Source organism: Columba livia, chromosome 2 (genome assembly GCF_036013475.1).
Source record: "Columba livia isolate bColLiv1 breed racing homer chromosome 2, bColLiv1.pat.W.v2, whole genome shotgun sequence".
NCBI lineage: Eukaryota > Metazoa > Chordata > Aves > Columbiformes > Columbidae > Columba > Columba livia.
The window spans coordinates 76,580,917-76,603,799 of NC_088603.1; the positions used below are offsets into that span (position 1 = coordinate 76,580,917).

General features: G+C 36.0%; 1 long non-coding RNA gene across 2 annotated transcripts in view; it reads left to right on the forward strand.

The window, feature by feature from the left end:
* The first annotated feature begins 9,040 nt into the window (after positions 1–9,040).
* Positions 9,041–22,883, forward strand: part of LOC110357686 (uncharacterized) — a 79,018-nt gene continuing 65,175 nt past the window's right edge. For both annotated transcript variants that reach the window (XR_010470324.1, XR_010470325.1), the window contains exon 1: positions 9,041–9,223. This is a non-coding gene — a long non-coding RNA (uncharacterized LOC110357686). The remainder of the gene's footprint in view (positions 9,224–22,883) is intronic.

Consider the following 22,883-nt stretch of genomic DNA (forward strand, 5'->3'; position numbering starts at 1 on the left):
CCCAGTCGATTCTGTGATTCTGTGATTCTGTGATTCTGTGATTCTGTGATTCTGTGATTCTGTGATTCTGTGAGAGTGGTCCACTAATGACCTCAGCCAGCTCCCTCAGCACCCGCGAGTGCATCCCATCTGGACGCATGGATTTATGGGTGTCCAGATTGCTTCATTGCTCCCTAACCCAGTCCTCATCAACCAAGGCAAACTCCTCCATTGTCCTGCCCTCCTCTGGGAGTTCAGGGGTACAGGGCTCCCCAGGACAGCCTCCAGCAGAGTAGACAGAGACAAAGAAGGCATTCAGTAACTCTGCCTTCTCTGTATCTTCTGTCTCCAGGGTACCCACCTCATTCATCAGTGGGCCTATATTGCCTCTGGTTTTAGTTTTATCTGCCACGTATAATCAGTTATTAGAATATTAGATAGCAGCAGTGGTTGGGAAAGGCTATTAACAGCATCTGGATAAAAGAAGGGCATCCACTTGTTGCAGATCTAAGAACCTGAAACAGAAAAAACATGACTATCTCATCCTGTCTGAGGGGTTACCCTTCCTCAAGGAAAAATAGATGCCTATTATGTCTTTAAGGATTCCTGTCCTTTCCTTTGTTCTCTTCTTGTTTGTGATTAAATGACAAACTCCTATAAAAGGTAGCAAAATATATTAGAAACATGTGTATAAGTTAGCTTATAGTCAGCACATGAAAAATCAGTATTTGGAAATAATATAATTCATAGACATTTCTAAAACTGCAGTACATCAAAAATTAGTACTCTCAAATAGTTCTGTTACATATTTAGTAAAAGTTACAAATTAATACATAAATCGTGACTTTAGTCTGTTGCATGCTAAGTACTAGTACTTCTATAAGCAGTTTTATACAGGGAATACACAGTTTTTAAAACATAAACACCTGTGAAATCCAACATGCAAATTGAAGCTTCAGCCTTCACTCTGTTTTCAATATGTACTGAGGCATTAAGGATTTTAAGGTACAAAAGTAGTGCAGGAGTGTTCCAAGCCTTGAGAGCTTTTGCTTCTTGTGCTTCTAAACCACCAATTTACATGTTGATTGCACACTGGGAAGGCAGATGGGAATTATAGTAGCTTTGCTTGACAGAGTGCACAGGCTAAGCAATCAGAGGTGTTCTCTGATTTTTGGCTTGCTGTGACTAAAGAATTGTGATGCTATTCAGAGGAGTGGTGCGTGAGTTACCCAAATAAAAGGACAAATTCTGAAGTTCAAATGGACTTAACTGAGAAAATGAAATAAAAATATTCTAGCTCCAGTGACTGAATGTGCATCACTGTGTCATAGAGGTCATTTAGATGAGTAATGCAGAGCATGCAATGAAGAGGAGTAATTTGATGAGTAATTTCCAGATCCTACACCAGTTACTTCAGTTTAGATCGTGACTCGTTGTATTTGGAGCTATTTTCTAGTAGCATGTAGGCTCATGCCTTAAATAGTTAGTAGGTATGGTCATGAAGAATTTCAGTCCTTAATACAAAAGCACGCTGAAACGTGTTACAGATGCCGAGCTCTGTGTTTTCTGTCTCTCCCATTACCCTTAGCTCTGTGCTACTCCTGTCCCCCCACAATATACTTGGCGTTCTCAAGCTCTTTTGCAAGGACTCAAATCGTTCCTTCTGCACTCAGTGTGAGTTTCTGCTGGTTGCAACCCTCTCTATACAGGCTGAAGAAGTTGAAAATATCCTTTCTCTTCAGAAGCATAAATTAGTTTTAGGTTTGCTCTGAATAGTTACAAATAAAACTCTCAAAGAGCCCAGTCATCCGTGTATTATGTATGTATAATAGGAATGAAAAGGGTAGGATTAAATATCTTAGGAATTTTGAAACATTTTCTCGAAAATGCCTAAGGAAAAGGGTAACATGGATGGGGAGATGAGCAGTTAAGACACACACATTTCAAGTCATCTGCAGATGCGGCATAGAATATTACCTTCTGTGCTGGGAAGAGGAATGAGAAATGAGAAACAGCTCTGAGTACATGATGGTGCCTACTCATCTCAGTGTAGGTTTATGTACCATATAGTATTAGCCTAAGAAGAAATAAGGAGTTATTCAGAACTTACTAATTGTTCTTTCTAAACCCTTCTGTACTAGTGTGTTTCTCAATGGCATCCCAAAAGATTATGATACACAAAAATTGGATTTTTTTCAGAATATAAGCCGCCATAATTGCAGTTTCTAATAGGATGACTATGTAACATATTAGAATAAAAAGGTCTGTATAAACAACTCCCTGCCTATGCCTAGATCATTGCAAGCTGGACCATGCTGCTATGCTTAGTTTTGGCCTATTCAGTGTCAGTCAGAGTTACTGCAAATTCTGCAAAATCCCCTTTGGATCTTTTTTTTTCCTGTCTCCACAGCACTCTGCCTGTGTGCTGCCTGTTCCCTCAGCAGCCTGTGTCTTTCCCTGAGCTGTAGTATGGCCACTTGTGCAATGACCACTTCCTGTGATTGGCAACATGGAAAGTTCTCTGGTGCAGATTCACTGCCTCCAGGGATATCACTGCACTTTTTTCCAGAGCTGACTTGTCTGCTCACTCTTCCTGAAAGAAAAAAGCACACAAACAACAAGCCAACACATAGGAGAGATAGTGTTCAGCAGGCTTCCATTGTATATACAAAATCTGTTACAGTTAAGGGTTAGAATTACAAAGAACCAGCTACACATAATGGACAGTGAAGGCACATAAGAAGCAAGCAAGCATAAAATAATCAGATATTAATGTCAAGCAAAATCCTGTAGCACCCCTGGTGAAAGCTTGACTGGAATGAGGCTGGACAGCTAAATTCTGTACCATCATGGTTTGTTTTCTGTGTTGCAGTTTGTGTGATATGGATAGTATAGGTCCAAAAATTTTTGATTAAAAAATAAAAAATCAGGGAATGAAATCAGTTTGTAGTATTAATACAAAAAAATTATCCCAGGACTTTGTAGTTTTTGCCTAGGTAAGGCCATGAAATTAGATTCATAATGCTTGTGTTGTATTCCAGCACCTAATACAATCACAGAATTGTAGAAAAGGTCAATATAAATAGGAGAAAAGTTCTGCCAGACAGACTTGTCTGCAACTTCTATGCTGCCAGTGGTACTGAAATATGATGATGGTGCTCTTTATAATATATTTAGTAAGAAACACTAGGTGAATTACTGAAGAAAATAAATATTCTGCCATAGAAATGCATCTTCAACCTAATAAATCAGGTGGCATTTGGGCTATTTTCTGTAGGAGAACTGAGATGCATGCAAGAAGAAAGACTGATGGAACATGGGTTAATATGTACATTGATGATAATATGCTATGTTGTGTATATGCTGTCACTACTTGAAAGTATTACTGGTTCGTGTCAGATCAGTGCTACCTTTTCATATTGATTTGGGGACTTTTTTTTTCTTTTTAAGCTAAGGCTAAAATAAAACTTTTGTAAGTGTGTAGCAATGATCTTTTTGTGATTGATTTGGATTCCAAAACAATTGATAAATACTGAGTTGTAATTCACAGCTTACTCTTTTGGATATCAGACTGTTTATTTCACCTTGTGGAAATGTAATAGACAAGAAAAAGAAAAGAGATAATGGCAGCATTTATAAACCAACTTATTATTGTGTCAAAAAAATAATAATTAGCAGTGAATCCTGTCTAATCACTGATTTTACTGCATGCAGGCACACTGCATCCATTTTCTTTTAGTGTTGATAGGGTAGCACAGTACTTTTATAAATTTTTATAAGCTTTTAAAAAATACCAGGTTAGCTGGTAAACATATCAAATTACATTAGACAACTACTTTTATTCTTGATGTGCTTTTCATAGTTCACTTTGTTTGTTTTGGGGATTTTTTCCCCCTAGTTGATGAGTTACAGTGGAAGTGATTTGCAGGGAGTTGTTTGTTTTCTTGTTTCTTTCTATTAGAAATTGTTTTAGCAGCATTCAAATAAAATATGTTTGAGACTAGCAATATGGGAGTATGATAGAATGTAATCTACCATAGAACAATACTATACAAATGTTTCACATGTTTCACAAAACAAATGAAATGGATATAAAAAGCAATTCTCTTTGATCTGAGATTTCACAAACACAGCAATTATAGCCTCATATTTGCCTCATGGAATATATACGGTTCTTTCCACCACTGATTTTAGTCTGCGTTAGTCAAGCTACAGTTTAGCCTTCCATTTTTCCTATGCTTTTTCTGTTAGTTGCAAGTATTCTTCTCAGAAGATAAATTTATGTTTTAAAGTTGGGTTCCTCACTGGAAATAGATCTGCTGACCTAGGAAGATGGCAAGAAAACATAAGCTTCCTTTTTTGCCACAGAAAGAAAAGTTATTTGATCAATTGACCTATCAGTATGTATGTCTGTGAGTTTTTGTATAATTTTTTATTTTGACAACTTAATGTATTTATGCAAGTACCTCTCTCTAAGTTTTGTTGTTGTTGTTGTTGTTGTTGTTGTTGTTTTTCTGGGGAGACCTGGGTTTTAAGGCTCAGTTGTATTCCTTTGTGCAGGCTTCCAATTTGCTATAAAGCTGCCCAGGAGATTTCTTTCTCTGAAATTTTCAAGTCCAGTTGAAATGCCAGACTATTGGGATAGCTGGCAGAAATAGACTAAAGCAAAACACAGCATAGTAGATACCCCCATGCAACTGTACCAGGGAGATACAATGACTGAGAGCAGGGCTCTTGACAGGTGAGACACCACTGAGGCTGTGATTGTGGTAGTTTCCTTCAAGAGCAGGATGGAAGTGTGGGATCTGCATGCATAGCCTGTAAATATGACTTTGCCGTTGTTAGCAGAAGCCCTGTGGTGCCCAGGGATGTCCTGGTGCTGGTCTAAGTGGTGCTGGGCAGCCCAGCTGCTGGGGGATGAGTGACTCTCACCACCCTGGGGTGTGCTGTGGCTGTGGGGTACCCTCAGTCGTGTGGGACATGCTGAGGGAAAGTACAGAAATAAACCCACACAAGCCCAAGGCTGAGTGAAAAGGAGGCATTGACATCCTGCTCCTTCAAGATAACAGGAAGAAGAAATCCTAACCACGAACTTCTCCTGGCAAAGATGTTGCATGAGAACTCACCTTCTCCCACTGGTGCTTTTGTTTGAGGAAGACTGAAACCGCCCACAGTAGGATCCACAAGGGCATTGCAAGGGTGAGCTTAGCACCAAAGAAAAGGGGACAGTATTAGCCATTTTTCTTGCATGTGTTTTTAAATGTGATTTTAAAGAAGGTTTGCTGTGGCAGCTGGATATTACTGTTATTGGAACAGTCGTAACTGTTGGTTTTGCTTCAATTACTAACACTCTAATCAAGTTACCAATGGTTTGGATTTTTTTCCTTATGGATGGTGTTTTCCCTTTTTTGTCAGTAACAATATTTTGGGTGCACCACTGTTTAGTCTAGTTGCTTTAGGTTAAACTAAAAAGTTTTCTGGTTTATATTCCAACAAAATCTGACTTTTGAGTTTAAAAGGTTTTTTTGCTGCTTATTATAAGAAAATGAGTGACATGGATTCTCTTCAGGCTTCTGAGTTCCATTGCCACAATCCTGCAAAGATCCAATGTGGCCTATACATTGTTACGTATTGGTGAGCATTCTCTTTAAGTATGGCATCCTTTAGGGTACTATGCAGTACTATGAGGAGTCACATTTTAAATCCCTGCAAGATTGCACATTGTTTCTCTTTGGCTTTGCATCTATGACATCTCAAATAGTTTGTTACCATTTAGGGCACAAGAGAAGTTGCTTTCTCTGGAAAGTTCTTTGTCTTTCCACTTTTTGTAAATACTGGCTTAATGTGGAAATGGACTCCAGGAAAAAAACTTAGTTACCAGATAGAAAGTGTGATTTTATAATAAATGTCATAACTAGTTTATTTTTTATCCATTAATTGTCAGTGTTTACAGAATAAGTTTATATCTATGTATATACACACTGAAACCTACCTGTGGTTAAGCAAGGAAACAAAAAACTCACCAGAATCTAGTATGAAACATCTCCCATGGAGATGATGATTTTTGTATTGGAATATAGTAGTGGGGGTAAGGCAAATTACTCTCGAATTCATTTCCTACAAATGAACAAAACCTTTTGGGGAATTGCCTGGATATTACTCTTTTTCGTAGTTATCATGGCCTCAAACCCTTTAAGCAGTTCGATAATCCTCAAAGGAAGTATTTTTCTCAGACTAGGAAATCCCAGTCTAGATTTTTCCACTAGAGCATATCCACTTAATATTCCTCAAAAATAAGCTTTGTTATAGAATCTGATACTGTGAAAAATTCATGTAGAGGATTTGCCTATAGATAAACCTGCTTTTGATCACTGAAATCTGTTTCTAAGATATGTGGTAGCTAAAAAACCCCACCAAATTGTCTTATTGTCTTGGGGAACCTGGAATCTGTCTGAAAAATGGAGCAGGGGGGATTTGTGTGTGTGTATATCATCACATTTCAGTTTGTGATTTCTTTTTCTTTTTTTTTTTTTTTTTTTTTTTTTCCCCACCCTCAAAGAACATATTGTTCAGATACTGTCAGGGTTTTTTGCTTGTATGTTTTTAGAAATGGTTCCCTGTATGCATTCTTCAACTAATTAGTCTGAACTTCTTCAGTCTTTGGTGAATTGTAGCTGAGTTCATGGTAGTGTCGCATTTGGGAGAACAGTTTACTGTGTGTTGTAAACTGCAGTGTTTACAATAACATGGTGTATCTGAGTGTCCTTCATTCCTCCACAAATCCTTGGTCAGAATAGTTCTGGAAGCATTCCTCAGTTCTGATACAAACAGTGACTAAGCTGAAGTTCAGGAGTGCAAACAATATAGTTCCCATGACACCACCTAAAGAAAAAATATCTCATAATTCTAACTATCTGATAATTGGACACCTATGAAGCTTTCTTGGTGACTGCATGAAGGTCATGACTAATTTTGGGATTGGAGAAGCAGTGGTTTTGGAGGTGTTGTTCTGTGGAAAGTGAGGTGAATTGCTCTCTTCAGAAAAGGATACTGCAAAAAATGAAAGAGGAGTAATCCGGTCTAGAAGGTCTTCTACATAAAGGTGACTTTCCAGTGGTACTGAAAGCATGAGGAAAGACAGTCAAGACAGCCTCCTCCCCCCCGCCCCGCAACTGAAACAGTTGGAAGAAGCCACAAATTTGTGAATTTTCCATTGTAGATTTTCTGCATAAGAAAGATCTTGTAGGCATGTCTACACTGCAAGAACCAATTTGTTCATGTTGTTAGTTTTCACAGCATAATTGTTCACATCTCACAATTTTTATAAGTCACCTAAATTTATCTATAATGATCCTACAACAGAGTTATTCCAGGTGGAACAAGCAGTTGTTATTGTGAACTTTTAGCCTTGGCTTTTTCTGACCTATAATGTCAAATTCATTTTTTCTTGCTACCGGCATAATGACCTAGAATTTCAAGAAGGAACGGGAAACATTCAGATCCTGTGTAGATAAATGGTCTTCTGCTGACCTCTAATGGACAAGATAAATCTGAAACTACTTTGTAGTCAATTTCATTTCATAGCTCAGCAAAACCAAAACACATACCAGTAACACTGTGATAATACTGTTACCCTGTTGCGACCATTTATGTTGTATGAAAGGTAGTGAAGAAAATGATACTGAATAATAATAGTTCAAGAATTGACTTGTTTTGCAAACCTGAAACCTGCTTTGTATTGAAAAATCTGTGCTTACTTTTAAAACTTAAAAATTTTAGACAGAAATGGAGCACATATGTGTTTGTGAACCTGGGTGCTGTGCTAGAAAGTGCATCACTCTATGACCTATTGCCAGTGTGGAGTTAAAGACAAAAGAATATGGGAGTTATGCTGCCAGATTAAGCAAGAGGTTCTACATAAGGACTCTTCAATATATGGTGTAGAGAGGAATAGTATTAACCTTTGCTTTGTTTTTAATTCATAGGTCCAGAAAATGGTGCCACAGGTAGTAACAGTCATGGAGTACCAATTTTCACTTTTTAGATTTTTTTTTTTAAGTCAAAAATCAATATAGTATTGTGTAGTGAAATCCTGTGGCAGGTCAACTCCACGTGTATGGGTTTTTTTTAGAAATACAGAATAGCTGAGATACCAAAAGACACCTCTGGAGTTTGTCTAGTGACAATCTAGACCTCACTCAGTACCTCATTCAACTTGTGGGTTGAGATAAAGATAGTTTAATAAGGGAAGAAAAAAAAAAAAAATAAAAAATCAGCATGTCCCATCAGGAGATTGATGCCCAGCCAGTCTCTGAGTAATGGCTACCTTGGAAAAACACCCCACATAGTTTTATTGCTTCATGTGATGTAACATGGTATGAAATATCCTTTTTGTCAGTTCAAGTCAGCTGTACTGGCTGTGTCCCCTCCCAAAATTTGCTCACCCCCAGCCTGCTCACTGGGAAAGGGCAGTGTGAGAAACAGAATGCCTCAATACTGTGCAAGTGCTATTCAGCAGCAACTAAAACACTGGTGCGTTATCGACACTGTTTTAATCACAGATCTAAACTTAGCACTACACGGGCTGCTATTGAGAAAAGTAACTCCACCCCAACCTGTAGAGTGGCCGAAACCTATGGCTTAGAGCAAGGGAGCCCAGTTCTAGGCCCAGCTCTAGCCACAGCCCTGCAGATGTGTCTCAGCAGGGCTGAACAGAGGGAAAGAGTCGCCACCCTTGACCTGCTGCAGCAACACTCCTGCTGTAGCCCAGGATGCTGTTGACTGCCTTTGCTGCACATTGCTGCTGTGTTGCTGGATCATGGTCAGCTTGTTCTCCAGGACCTTTTAATCAAGGCTGATAACTGATATATCAGCTTTCCTTTTTAATTGGGTACAGCTTACCTGCTTTAAGCCAATTATTTTCGGACTGATAACCTAATACAACTTCGTAAGTCCCAGTAGCTTTGTAATCCGTTGGACAGTTCCAAGATTTTTTTCAGAGTCTTTTAGCCGTTCCAAGGAACAGCCAACAGTTTGACAAACAGCGCATGTACTGGTTGACTACACACAGAGCTCTGAACTAGCCAGAATGTGAGTAGCTATTGTTCAGTGAAAAGAAACCCTTCTTTGAAAGAGCTTCTGTGAAGAGAGCTGTGTATCGTGCTGCAGAGGAAGGCAGGCACTAGTGACACAGAGGGAGCTGGCGAGGTCGGGAAGATTATGTGCTGGGAGACACAGTACACAGGTCTGTTTGAAACTGTGCTTCATTAGTTACTCTGCTTACAGAATGATTTGCTAAGCTTGTTGCAAATATAAACATTTATTTAACTGAAACACAATGCTCTGTTTTCACTGTAAAGAGTTGTAAATGCCTCATTTATTCCAGAAGATGGTGCTCTCTGTATTTATTTTAGAATTTATTGTGACAGAAAGAATTTGTATCCAATTCAGCCCTTATTGAGTTGTAAATTATTGAGGATACCTTTGTAATAGTAGCTGTTAATGCAGCCCTGATCCTGAGGCTTTCACATTTACAAATAATTTGCATAACATTTCCACATGACAGGCTAGAAAATGTACAGCTTCACCAGTAGTCTTGCCTTAATATAACCTGAGAGATTAAAGCAATCTCAGTTATTTTTCTACCACGAGAACATGCATATTAAAGACAGAAAAAAATAACATTTTATTCAATGCAGCAAGTGCAAAGTTGACTTTTTAACAATAATGTTTGTAAGTTCCATTTTTGTGATGATTCTTTATAGAAGATATGAGGTCTTTGCTACAGACACTTATACATGGTCGTAGAAAGATCCACAAAATATGCATATAACTATTGCTTCTGATGTAATGTATGCACTGTAATGTTACATTCAACATGAGAAACCACATTTTGCAGTTCTGAAGTACATCCTCAAATTTGTTACAAACTTCATATCGCAGTGTTATGCTTCTGCATGTGTAATTGATTTGTTGCTTCTATACAATTAAAAGGGAAATTTTTTAGTCTTTTGTTTTTCTTCTAATCCTCTTTCCAGGAAAGATGTTAATACAGCTTGAAAAACTTTCTAAGATAAATATACATTTTATGTGCACATTACAGTTCGTGAAATATTGCAGATAATTCATTTTTGTGAATCTCAGAACAAATGACAAGCTGAACCCAAAAGATGTATGGAATTTCTGCCTACCTGTAGTCAGTAATCACAGCTGTTCCCGGTCAGCCTCTCAGGTACAGGGATCGCATGTTTACTATTCCGTACTACAGAGTGTTTCATAAAGATAGACCCAATTTGAAATCACTTTGCTTTGAAATTGGGTCCATCTTTTTGAAACACCCTGTATTTTGGCCATTTTGATACAGTTAATGAAGCAGAAAGGATGTGGGAGGGATAGTCAGAAAATCAGAGGATGGAATACAGAAGGTAGAAAAAGGGATATGTGTTTTATAGACTAGAATTAGGGAATAATTGAGATTGGAAGGTATCCCCCTAAATTGTTTAGCCCAACCCACTGTTCAGAGCAAGGCTGCTTTTGATGTTGGGTCTGGCTTTGTAGTTCCATCAGCTGGCTCAGGCTTCATCTATATGTATATTTTCTTTTAAAAGATTTTCAAGGTTTCAGAAGATTAAAAGGGCCTGCCTCCCCCCCACCCAGGATTTTGTGTTTCCCAAAGCTCAGATATACCACATGAGGGTTGTGCTGAAGCTCAATATAATAAGATAATCTCCAGAAAAGAATTTCACCATTGATAATAGGTTTCTGAAGAATGAGAAAAGGGGTGAGCAGGTAGTGGGAATTATGCATGGTGTTTGAGAGCTTGGAGAAAAAACAATAAACAATGCTGAGAACTCTAGTTCATGACAAAAAGCTAAGAAAAGATTTAGGATGGTTTGAAGGAATTGAGAAAGACTTTCGCACTTACTTTTGAACCTCTTTATCTTCAGGTGTCTTTCAAAGCTTCTAATTCTCATTGTGTTGTGGTGGTCCTCTTGTTATTACTTTACTAAGTCATCTTATTAATGGAAAGAGTGATTTCCAAAAGAAGTCCACTCTGTGCTGTTCTGTGTTCCAGCAGGGGAAAATAACTCAGAGATTCGTATTAAATAAGAATGAGCAAACCATATGGAGTTAAAAGTTGAGTCAACTAATGGAACTAATTGCCATACTTTTCCTCCCCTACAACTGTATATCAAGGGTAATTCCATTGATATTTATTAAGTATTTTCTGGCTTGCACTTGGTTCTTCTTCCTTTTTATTTAAAATATTTTTCAAGCATGGTTTTCTTTACAAGGTTGATCTGATCTGAAAAATTAACACCTTTGTCTTCTCCAAATGAAATATGTTATTAAGCTTAGCTGTGGAAGAGCTTTGCAAATCTTAGACTTATCAGTAATAATTCAGATTTTATAAAATATCAAAAGGAGAGGTGTCAGAACATCTCTTCTGTTTATTTTGACAACAACTAGAAAAATATATTTTATTTTACACAGGAAAATTATTTCCCCATTTGGAAGAAAAATTTGCATCTGCAACTCTTGATTATACAAACTCAAAAAAAAACTCTTGAGAAATGAATGAATCATAAATATAAATAGTTATTAGAGCACTAAATGTTTCCTTAGCTTGAGCTTCATCAGCAATAAACCTAGGAACTGCCAAAATCTATCTACTGTCATTATCTATCTAATAGATCTTTTTATTTAATGAGAGGAAGCCTAATAATTCAGGAAGAATTGAATAAGCCCTTTAGTTGTTAAGAATGAATTTCTGTAATGAATGTAGAAAGCTTATTTTGGATAGTAAAAAGAAATTAATGAAATGTTTATACGTTATTGGTGGTAACAATGACTCACTTATCTGAGTAATTAAAACAAATTATCTTTTTTTGCAATAAAAAAAAAAAGTCCACATTGCATTAGATAGAAAAAAGATAATTCATAAAACTCATTTGGTCCCTCATGGTAACCTAAATACTTGATACCGTTCCAGGTATGTACTGTGAAAAAACAAAGACAAATGTTTATAAAATATTATCATCTGAAAAGTACATTTGGGAACTACTGAGTTTCGTCTTTGGAAACTTCAGTGCTGTGAAAGAAAGTTCAAAAATCTTCCTGTGGATTACTTAAAGAAATAAATACCTCAGAAACTAGGTCTAGTGTTAGCAAGTTTACCTAGTAAAAGCTGTTTTCTTACATAAAATAACAGTTAAAATAACAATAACATGAAATGAGGTATTGTTTAAACGACCTTTTTAATACTTTTTGAATTCAAATTACCCATATCTGTAGATAGACAGAATAGGAGGGTGAATCAGGCAGAGGAATTGTTGCATAAATCTTCCTTTATTTTATTTAACTCCTTAGTGGAGCATTGAGAAATATTTTGGAAAAGCATTAGAAACAGATTCAATATGCTGCATTTAAATCTGATTAAAAGGCTTTTAAATTGCTACCAGGTACCGTGAGAGTACTGAGAGAAATTTCTTATAATCATTTGATGAATGAGTATTGACATTTCACTTTCCTTCCTTGTTCCTCTATTCTCCAAGTCTTGGACACCCAATATTATTCTTATTAAGTTTTCTCATTCTTATTTTGGATATTAATCAACTGGTTTGAGCATTATGCAAATGGAGCCAGGTGATAGATCCCAAAATGGCAGGTTTGCAAGGAGCTGTCAGGCCACCATCTTACCATTTATGTAACTGTTTCCCTAACAAAACCATTGCATTTGGTAGCTTAGATTTTTGCTGAACTTTAATTTTTAGGGAACCGAGTCCTTCTGCAGACTGCAAAATGCAAAACTCACTTTCTCTGGAGGTGTTGCTGTGGTGTTTTTTTTCTGGTGTTATGAAAATATTCTCATTTTATCTTGGTATAAATCTGCGGACACAAAAAGAATGTAAAACTCTCTCCAACCTCATTCTATTTCTTTGTTAGTTTTTGAAAATTAGTTAATTTTTACATTAAGCAGTCTGAAAATACCTCCTGAAACTAAGTTGCGTAACTAACTTAGGGGTGACATGATAGATTTCTGCAGATGACTTATTTGAACAAGTCTGCTCTGAGGATGATCCTTTAAAGCTTCTCTATGCGATTGGGATTCTCATCTGACATTTCTGTGACCTCCCCAATCCTTCTTGGGGAATCCTGTTTCTTAAGCTTGCGTTGTTAAAACCTAGATAATTATAGAAGAAAAGCTTTGGAATAAACCTTAGTATGTCCAGTGTTCTATCCTCTGAACTTTCCATATCTTTCTTAAAAGACAGTTGTTGAGACAGCTTGTTCTCTAGTACTATATTTTATGTATGCAAATATGATATATTTCAATATCTTGATTCATGTTCAGTTAGAGTAATTAATTATGAACTATGATCATTTTTGACAATAAAAATACCTACTTCACACTATTGCTAACTAAAATTATTCTCTGCTTTTATCTACATATATTGGCATCTTCTTTTAGACAATTTCTGATCTTTCAAGTAGAGCTGTATTTTGATCCTTTCTTCCAAATCCATGAAGTTCTTCCATCTACAAATGCAGATATTTTCTACTCCTTTCTCCTTTTCATTAATATATTGAATAGCAGTGATTACAAGACCTACTCTGAAAGAACCTTAACTGATAAAACCATCCAAGCTAGCAAAAAATATTGATCAGAGTTTTGAGTGTTTACATAATTAATTCTGTGCCCACCTTTTAAGTATTTTAATCCCAAATATATCACTCTAAAATCCTTGAGAGATTATCATAAGATAGGAGCAAAATATTTGCCATATTTGAAATATACTTCACCTATTTCTTCCCAAACTACTTAGTTTTATTATTACAGGAGTTTCCTTCGAATTTCATTTGTTAAGCTGTCTGATTTATAGTTTCTTGTGTTCTTTTCTCCTTTTCCTTCCTCAAAAAGACTGTAAATATTTGCCTTCTTCCAGGCTTACTCCTTGTTGGTTTTAAAGCTTAGCTGATAACAGCTCTGAGACAGTCTCCATAGGCTTGCAGAGTAATTTTTAGCAAATTTTGTGGCTTCCAGATGATTTGAGAAAATTTATTTTGTGTAAGCAGTCTATGCATCACTCTTTCAATACTCTAGTTTATGTTCTTACTCCTTTATTCCTCTCTGTTGTGTCAATCATCTGTTCTGCATGTCTGTGGTTGAGATTCAGTCACAGATTGGGACAAATGTAATAGAGGACACTTAAAATATATTTTCTGTGACCAGTGAATGAGCCTTATTCCAGAGTCAAGTCCATGGTCACAGTTTATGGGAATGGAAAATGTAATTTTACAAGATTTTTAAGTAAAACCCCTTCATTTGCAAGGCCTTTGGTCCTGCCCTCTTGATCAGGCCTTTGCGTAGATATTTTCTGCAGGTTTGGTTGCTTTTTTTTAATTTTATTTATTTTCTTTCACAGTTCTGAGACATAGTTTAAATTTTCACAATCTGAGCCATTTTATTTCTGAGACACTTGTCCATGCCATGCCATGCCATGCCATGCCATGCCATGCCATGCCATGCCATGCCATGCCATGCCATACCATGCCATTATCTCTCCTACAATTTACATATTTCTGAAGTGGAAGTAAATTTGAGTGCATCTTTTCCATTAGAATCTGGACTTTGCCTGCTGATTCTTTGACATTAAAAAAAAAGAAAAAAAGAAAAAAAAAAGAAAATTGAAGCACTTCTTGAGAACTGCTTTGTGACTTCTTCAAATATTGTTGACCAAGTATATCTTTGCATAAAGTCCTTTCAGCTGACTGTTTTTCTCTGTTGTAGATGAGTACAAATCCATTTCTCCCACCTTCAGAGGCCAAATGTATGTTTCTAAGCTCTTTTACTTCTACTTGTTGACTCATTTTCTTCCAAGGAGCTTCTACTTGGGGAAAAAAAGAGGGGGTGGAATCAGTAATTCACTGAAAAAACACTATCCATCTTTCATCTGTGGAAGGTAAAACTTGAGCTGGTCATCAGGGGAAGAAGTCTTTCAGCTATGTTAATAATGTCAACTTTTAGTCCTGTAATTAGTCTTTTCATAATTAAATTAAAAGAAAAATGAGGCATACTAAGTGCTTCTATTTTTTTCTTTCCAGATAATTTGTCATCTGTTTTTTGTAACCAGTGAATAATTTACTCATGTTTCCATTAGCTTTCCTTATGAGAAGTCATTTCATCCTTTTTGTGTTCAGTGAAGTACTTCAAATAAAACCTGAAGACTAATACTGAATATGAATGATAGAAAGAAGCCCTCCATGCACGGAACCAGGCAGGAGCCTTGGGAAAAATGAACAAAAAGCCCCAAACAACAAAAACAAAACCCCATAAAAAATCAGGTGATAAACACTATCAGAAAAGGTACATAATGGAGGAACAAATTAAGGAACCACTCTAGTAGCATTTTTGAACTTTGGAGTGCTTGGCTTTGAAGCTTTCCATACAAGATCTTTTGATACAATGTGATTTACAAATTAGTGTACTAACATTTTGTGGACTTTTCATTCATATTTGAAACAATTTTGGTACTGTAAATGCCAAACTGGCTCCTTATTCCAGCATGATTTTTGCCATGGTCATAGCTTTTGATTTCAATATAGGTAAGTTAAAAGCCAATTACCTTGAAAAAGGCAGAATTAAGTACTATGCCTCATGTAGAGGAAAAAGACGAGATTACTGGGATGTTAAAATGGTAATTAGCTCTAGATATTTTTTTTTTTTCAGAAAATAAATTAAAACAAGATAATTTGCTGTAAGAAATTTTATTTCTGCAAACCCTGTCTGTATAGCTGTTGTATGAATATTCTGATGTCTTTTGAAGAAAACAAGGTTGTTGTTTTCCTTAATTCTGTTTGTATTACTTTAACTTGTGCAGTAAGGTATGCCCTGTCTCATTACACTTTCACAGATGGCGATGTATTTTTCAATGCTTATGATATAAAGTAATTCTAAAATATAATTAGGAATATTACAAATTTGTTCATGCCTAATAATTTGTAGTTTTGAAAGAGATATAGAAACAAAAATAAAAAAACTCTATATCTTATTATTTGATTTAAAGCTTAAAAGAATTTTAAAAATTGACATAGGATAACACAATATTTTTCTTGTAGCATGTTAATACACCTAATAAGCAATAAGAACTAGTTAAGCCATCAAGGGACAATTTCTTACATGTCCTTTTACACGCATGATATTTGGTCCAAAAATAATACTGAAGAAATAATGCTGCTCAGCTAATAATTTTCTTTTCTTTTTTATATTTCTTAGTGCGCTAAAAACACGTAAGCGTTGAATTTATATGAAGCCAGATTGGTTTTGTTGCCTTTTAAATAGAACATCTTTTTCGTGATCTCTCAGTGACAGCTTTCTGACATGAAAACTGTCATTACGGGTGTCTTCCAAATGGTGATGGAGAAAAGCAAATTAACCAGCCTAAAAAAAGTGAACATAAATGTAAGAAATGAAAGACAGTTCTCTTGATCCTCACTTTCACATCACATCCATCATATCAGTGATTTCCCCTTAGATGCAGATAACTTTCCTAGGCATTCATATGACTTTGAGGTGGGAACTGGTCAACACAAATGCACATGAGGTTCTGGTGCAAATCGCCTGTGTTTATGTTGAGACTTGTCAGGATTTGGAGCGGGATCCAGATTTTCTTAATGCTTAGTTTTTATATAATTGTTACTGTATCATAATTTATTAATATTAAAAACAAAACAAACCTAAATAGACAGTACATATTGTTCATGTTCAATAATAAGCTTGAAAAAGCACTGGATTCAACAACGAGCTTATGTGGAAGGATAGTGTCCAAACATGTACAAAAGAAAATCAAAGTAAAAAATGTGGCAATGAAGTAAGTAGCAAGACTGTAGTAGTGCTTCCCTGAATTACATTTATTTTCTACTGCTTGAACTGGGTCAGAGGAGAAAGAATATATTCTGTACTTTCTTTTTATTTTTTTGTGCAGAGTGAGTAATCTTTTTTTTGTTGTTGTTGCTAAAAGGGCTATATTTACTAGATGGAAGAAAAGGATGAAGTTTTAATCTGTGGCTCTGTTGTATATGGTTGTTACTGTTATCCAGCAATGCTCTCTAATATCTTCATTTCACGCTGGTCATGCTATATATTTTTAACTTAAAAAAGGTTTTTTTCTGTGCATATAGGCCAGCAGCACAGGGAAAATGTCATAAACACAGTCACAGCAGTTAGACTCAAAACAACAATGAAGCATTCAGTAGCAAATTTTTTTGTAAAAAAATGTTATAAACCAGAAATTGCATCACCACCATGTAACGTTTCAGGCTTCTGAATGACAGAGTGTCCAGGGCAAACTGCCAGCATTAATCAACAAATTAAGTAAGTAAGACTTACCAGTCCATTACTGTGGAGTTATTGCCTTGTTATTTTATTCAAAACCCAAGCAGATATTTTGATTTGAAGAGGAATGTTATGTCTGAGTTCAGTGTAACCTGCAGAAGTATTCAGCTTTCATCTACTGGCTTACATTTTGGAGTGGCTGTAGTCTCAAATCAGTATCATTTGCTGTCTTCAGTGTTGCAAACACATAAAACACATAAAACTTTATTTTAAAAAATATGTATGCAACAACTTAGTTTTAGTTCGTATCGTATCTCTATGTTTTTTGTTGGGTTTTAGGGGTTATTTTTAATCAAACCTGTAAAGCTTTCACTATGTCCATAGCAGTCCAGGTCTTTCTTAGACTATTAACAATTTTTATAAGGTACAAAAGTGAATGTGCTTCGTAAGAAATTCATCTGTATACAGGTGAATAGAAATATCATAAATCTATGTCTCTCTGCCAGTGAAACACTCAGTTTCACAATGGTGTAAGTAGGATTTCCTTGAGGAAGGTGGACTCTATAAGCATTTATTTAAAAATAAGAAATATTAGAAATATTAGGCTAAAACTTTTCTCTGGCTTAGGTAAAGGATTTCATGAGTTTGCTGGAACTTGTCTGTAAGAAAAGGTTCGAAACTACCATCAAGTTCGATTTCATTCCACATCCTTGCTGATGTCCTTTCTAAGCAGTTCTTTGGGCCTCATAGCCCTGCTGTTTATCCACTATCATCAGAAAATAAGGCAGTCTTTTTAACACATCGTAATGTTGTGATGTATTCCTAAGAGGTTACATTTGTCATGGAATAAATCAGAGGGTGGCAAGTCACAGGTAGCTTTTGTAGTTACGACTGGGAAGGAGAACAAAAGTGTATGGATAATTAGATAGCTATTTTATGATTGTTCTCAGTATTTTTTGTATTTTGAGCATTTGTGAAATTCTATTGTAAGTATCTGGGAAAGTTCTCAAGAAAAACTTTCTGTAGTATGACTCCTCTTAATAGTGTGTTAAGTGTCATATTGTGAATATCATCCATCCTGAAACAAGTAAACAGCCTATTTAGTTTTAATTAGGAGACAGCATGTAAAAACATTTCCAAATTGTAGTTATCTCACAGCAGTAATTTATATATTCATTTTTTAATAGTCTTGACTATGATCCCACTCTTGTTATAACCACATTATGTTATGTAATCAGTAGTTTTTCCTTACAATCTGAGTGAAATATATTTTGTGGATCAGAGGGAGGGGAGAAGTTGTTGGCATTGATGTTCGTGAATGTTTGAAGAATACTTTAGGTTTCTTGAAATATTTTAAGAATTTTGAATTATTATGTGATCTGTGATAAGAACATGAAGTTATGTGCAGTTAGATGAGCTATCTCACAATTGAGGATATAAGAATAAATCATTGGAAAAAATCCTCTTCTTCAACACTTAATAAAAAATAAATCAAAACTGAAGTTATGGCACATAGTATGGAAATAGTTTAAGAGACTTTAAGAAACAGTAAGATAATAATTTCCTATTTACAAAGCCAGTTCTCTAACAGTGCTAAAATGCTTCTATTCTGTTTTCCTATTTACATGAGTTTTATTTTGACACTGTCAAAACTGGCAGGTCATGGCTTGTATGGGTGTCTGCTTCTCTGGGTGGATGGCTGGGCCTAAAGAGTTGTGATGTATGCAGTCAAATCCACTTGGCATCTGGTCACAAGCTGGACTTCTCAGGACTCAGTATTGGGGTGACTTCTCTGTAATATCTTTATCAATGATCTGGACAAGTGGATTGAGTGCACCCTCGGTAAGTTTTCAGATGACACCAAGTTGCTGTTGATTTTCCTGAGCGTAGGAAGGCTCTACACAAGGATCTGGACCAGCTGGATTGATGGGCTGAGGCCAATTTCATGAGGCTCAACAAAGCCAAGTGCTGGGTCCTGCACTTGGGTCACAACAAACCCAGGCAGCACTACAGGCTTGGGGAAGAGTGTCTGGAAAGCTGTCTGGTGGAAAAGGACCTGGGGGTATTATTCAAAGCCAGCTGAACATAAGCCAGCAGTGTGCCCAGGTAGCCAAATAGGCCAATGGCATCCTGGCTTGTATAAGAAATAGTGTGGCCAGCAGGACTAGGGAACAGAATGTCCCATTGCACTCTGTGTTGGCAAGGCTGCAGCTTGAATCCTGTGTTGAGTTTTGGTCCCCTTCACTACAAGAAAGACACTGAGGAGAGAGTTCAGAGAAGGGCAATGAAGCTGGTGAAGGATCTGAAGCACAGGCCTTATGAGGAATGGCTGGGGGAAATGGGGCTGTTTAGCCTGGGGAAAAGGAGGCTGAGGGGACAACTTCCTGAAAGGAGGTTGTAGCATGGAGGGTGTTGGTGTCTTCTCCCAAGTAGCAAGTGATAAGGCAAGAGGAAATGGCTTCAAGTTGCACCAGGGAAGGTTCAGATTGGATATTTAGGAAACATTTCTTCATGGAAAGGGTTGTAAAGTCCTAGAACAGGCTGCCCAGGGAAGTGGTGGAGTCACCATCCCTGGGGGGGTTTAAAAGACATAGAGATGAGACTCTTAGGGACATGGTGTAGTGCTAGGTTTAGGTTAATGTTTGGTCTCAATCTGAAGGGGGTCCTCCAACCAAAATGATTCAATGGTTATTGATCAAGAGTAAGTCAGCTGTTACAAAAGGTTATGAGAGATTAAGGAAGCTGTACAGATGAAAATGCAGATAGGCACTTTCGACAACTTCCACACAAAGTGAGTACATGTTACCTCACTGTGTAATGGAAAGGCAACATTTTTTCAACAGTACAAAATACCTTACTAGAAAAGAGGCACTCTGTAATGTTAGCCATGAGGAATTCTCTGGAGGAATATAAAGAAAAAGATATCCTTCAAAACATAGGTGTCACATCTAACCAAAAGATATAGGAAAGGAGTACATTTCAAAAAGATGTGTAATCACAGGGGAAAAAAAAAAAAGATTTTTAAAAAGACAACAATTAAAACTGAAGAGCTTGTTGTTAGAGGCATAAAAGCTAAAAGGAGATGTTTCTTCAAAAACATCATACAAAAGTAAGTATGACCATGGTACAAAAAAGGAATTTAAGACTGATAGAAAATGTAAGTAATTTATTACCACAACCAATCTCAAAAGATTATCGAAGCAGAGATACTTGTAATGTAGAAAGTTATCATCTATCAATGTAAGAAGTTTTTAGATCAAAATTATTACCCTTATAAACCAGGAAGCATAGATGCATTTGACAGAACTGATTGATTTCTACAAAGGATAAATAGAAATTTCAATCAACAATACAGCTGTTTGATCAGATGCATAATAATGTATTTGGGAAGACTCAGCAAATTGTGAATCACAAATCTGGCATTGTCATTGGAATTCAATTAGGTATCAATAAGATTGTTTTACAATAAGTATATAAATTTTTCAAGTACTTTTACTCAAGAAGTCTTACATATGATTCTTATCCTATGTCAACCTCTTTTCCTTAGGAGATTATGTTGTCTCATGGATTAATAACAATGAAAGATAGGTGGAAAATGATGATAAGAACACATGGTCCTATTTCACAGGAGATGTAGCGTTACCTGTGTGTAGTAAAGGAAGCCATGAAGTTGAGAGTATGCATAAATGATCTGAAATTTAGAATTGAAACAGAATCTTACAGAAAGGTGTCACGGTACTAAGTGACTAGGTGTACAAAATAATAGGTGGGATTCAGTTTTGTTAACTACATTTTAAAGTACATGGATAAAAAACTTCTGACTTTACACATGTTGATGACTATGGTTACTTAGAAAAGAAATCTGGAAACCACTATGGCCTATAGTCCAAAATTTTTTTGCTGTTAGCAGTGATGAAAAGCACAAAGAGAGTACTATGAACAATAAAGGAAAAGTTGGATAGCAAACCAAAACCAGATTCTGGCTGCATCATGTCAAAAACTAAGTACAACTGGTCAGGGAAAACTTGGGCAACAGGGTTTATCTGAGGAATGGGCTGGCTTTCATATAAGAGATTAAGGGTTCTTTAGATGGGAAAAGGATGATTTAAGGGACAATATACTGGGGATAAATAAACTCATCAATGTTGTAAACAGTGAAGAGTCATGTGTAGTACTTATAGCTGTCTTTTTTTTTTTTTTTTTTCAGTTAAAAAAAAATATTAAAAGCGTAAAGCCTGATGCTTAAAGTCAGTTGAGATCACCTAGAATGAAAAGTCTCTTGATGTCATATGTATTTAGTAAAAGTCACTGCAATTGGGTAATGGTTGCCATTATGAAACTGATGTAATAGTACAGTCTTACAGCAGTTCTGATGTAAATATATATGAATGAGGTTTTGATTATGTTATTCCTTTGTTTTATTTATGATGTACCTTCATATGAATGTATTATTTTTAGTCTTTTATCTAAGAGCATGAGAACACTTTTTCTCTGTATTCTCCATGAATCTTTTATTTCTCTTCAACATGTTTAATTTCTGATTCTGCTTCATTCTTTGATTTATGATACTATGCCCAATTCTGGTGAAATCCGATATTTTAATCATTACCTCTGCCTTACTTATATTCTTGCATTGCAAGAATGATATCATCTGTGTTTTTCGCAAGTTCTGGTCATTCTTGCTGTCACTCTTTGTTCATCACCTCACTGTCAGTCTTTTCTTCATGATTTTTTCTTTATCCTCCTAATCTCTCTCTTCTTCAGTCCCATCATTAATTTTCCTATTTTTTCCCGTGTTTTCTCTCTTTTGTTTAATTCTTTAAGATATTAAATATTCAACAAGCTAATGCTGCTTCTTATCAATATATGTAAATAGTTTATGATCTCTTTTTAAAGAAATGAGCCTTCCAGTAATGTTCTGGTTCTCAGCCCAAGGTTTGAAATCTTTCCATCTCTTTATAAAGAAGGGCGATGTTGCTCAATTAAACTGTTACATTGCTAAAAGGAAACAATCACATCTTCAGTACCGAATTCCTTTTGATTGCTTTGGCCTGAACTACTGCAGTAAAGTCCTTTTAAAATTTGATTTAGCGAATATCTTGTTAATAAAACAAAACAAAACCAAAGTTTTGTTCTATAGAGCATACGGGGAACATAACTGGTACAACTTACTTAACATTTTTTGAAGGTATGTTACATTATATATCTTTTTTGTAATGAGCACAACTGTACGCTTCAAAAACTGAATTTATGCACTCAGGTAATAGGATTTATAGAAGCCATGAGAAATTTCGCTTTAGACAGTTACCATGACTTCAGCAGGCTCCTACATGTTTTATGCCTGTTTTTGCCTCAAGTGAGTCAACTTTTCTGAAAAAAAAAAAAAAATACCTATGAGAAAATAAAAATTTGTTTTGTCTTTTGATGTCAAAAGATGGAAATCCAGAACATGAAGACAAACGTATGATGAACCTTTCAGCAGGAGAAATACTCAGAGCTATTGTTATTTTAAGGACATCCCCTAAGGAAAGATGTGTGACTCACTGCTGAACAGGTATTACGATGAGCT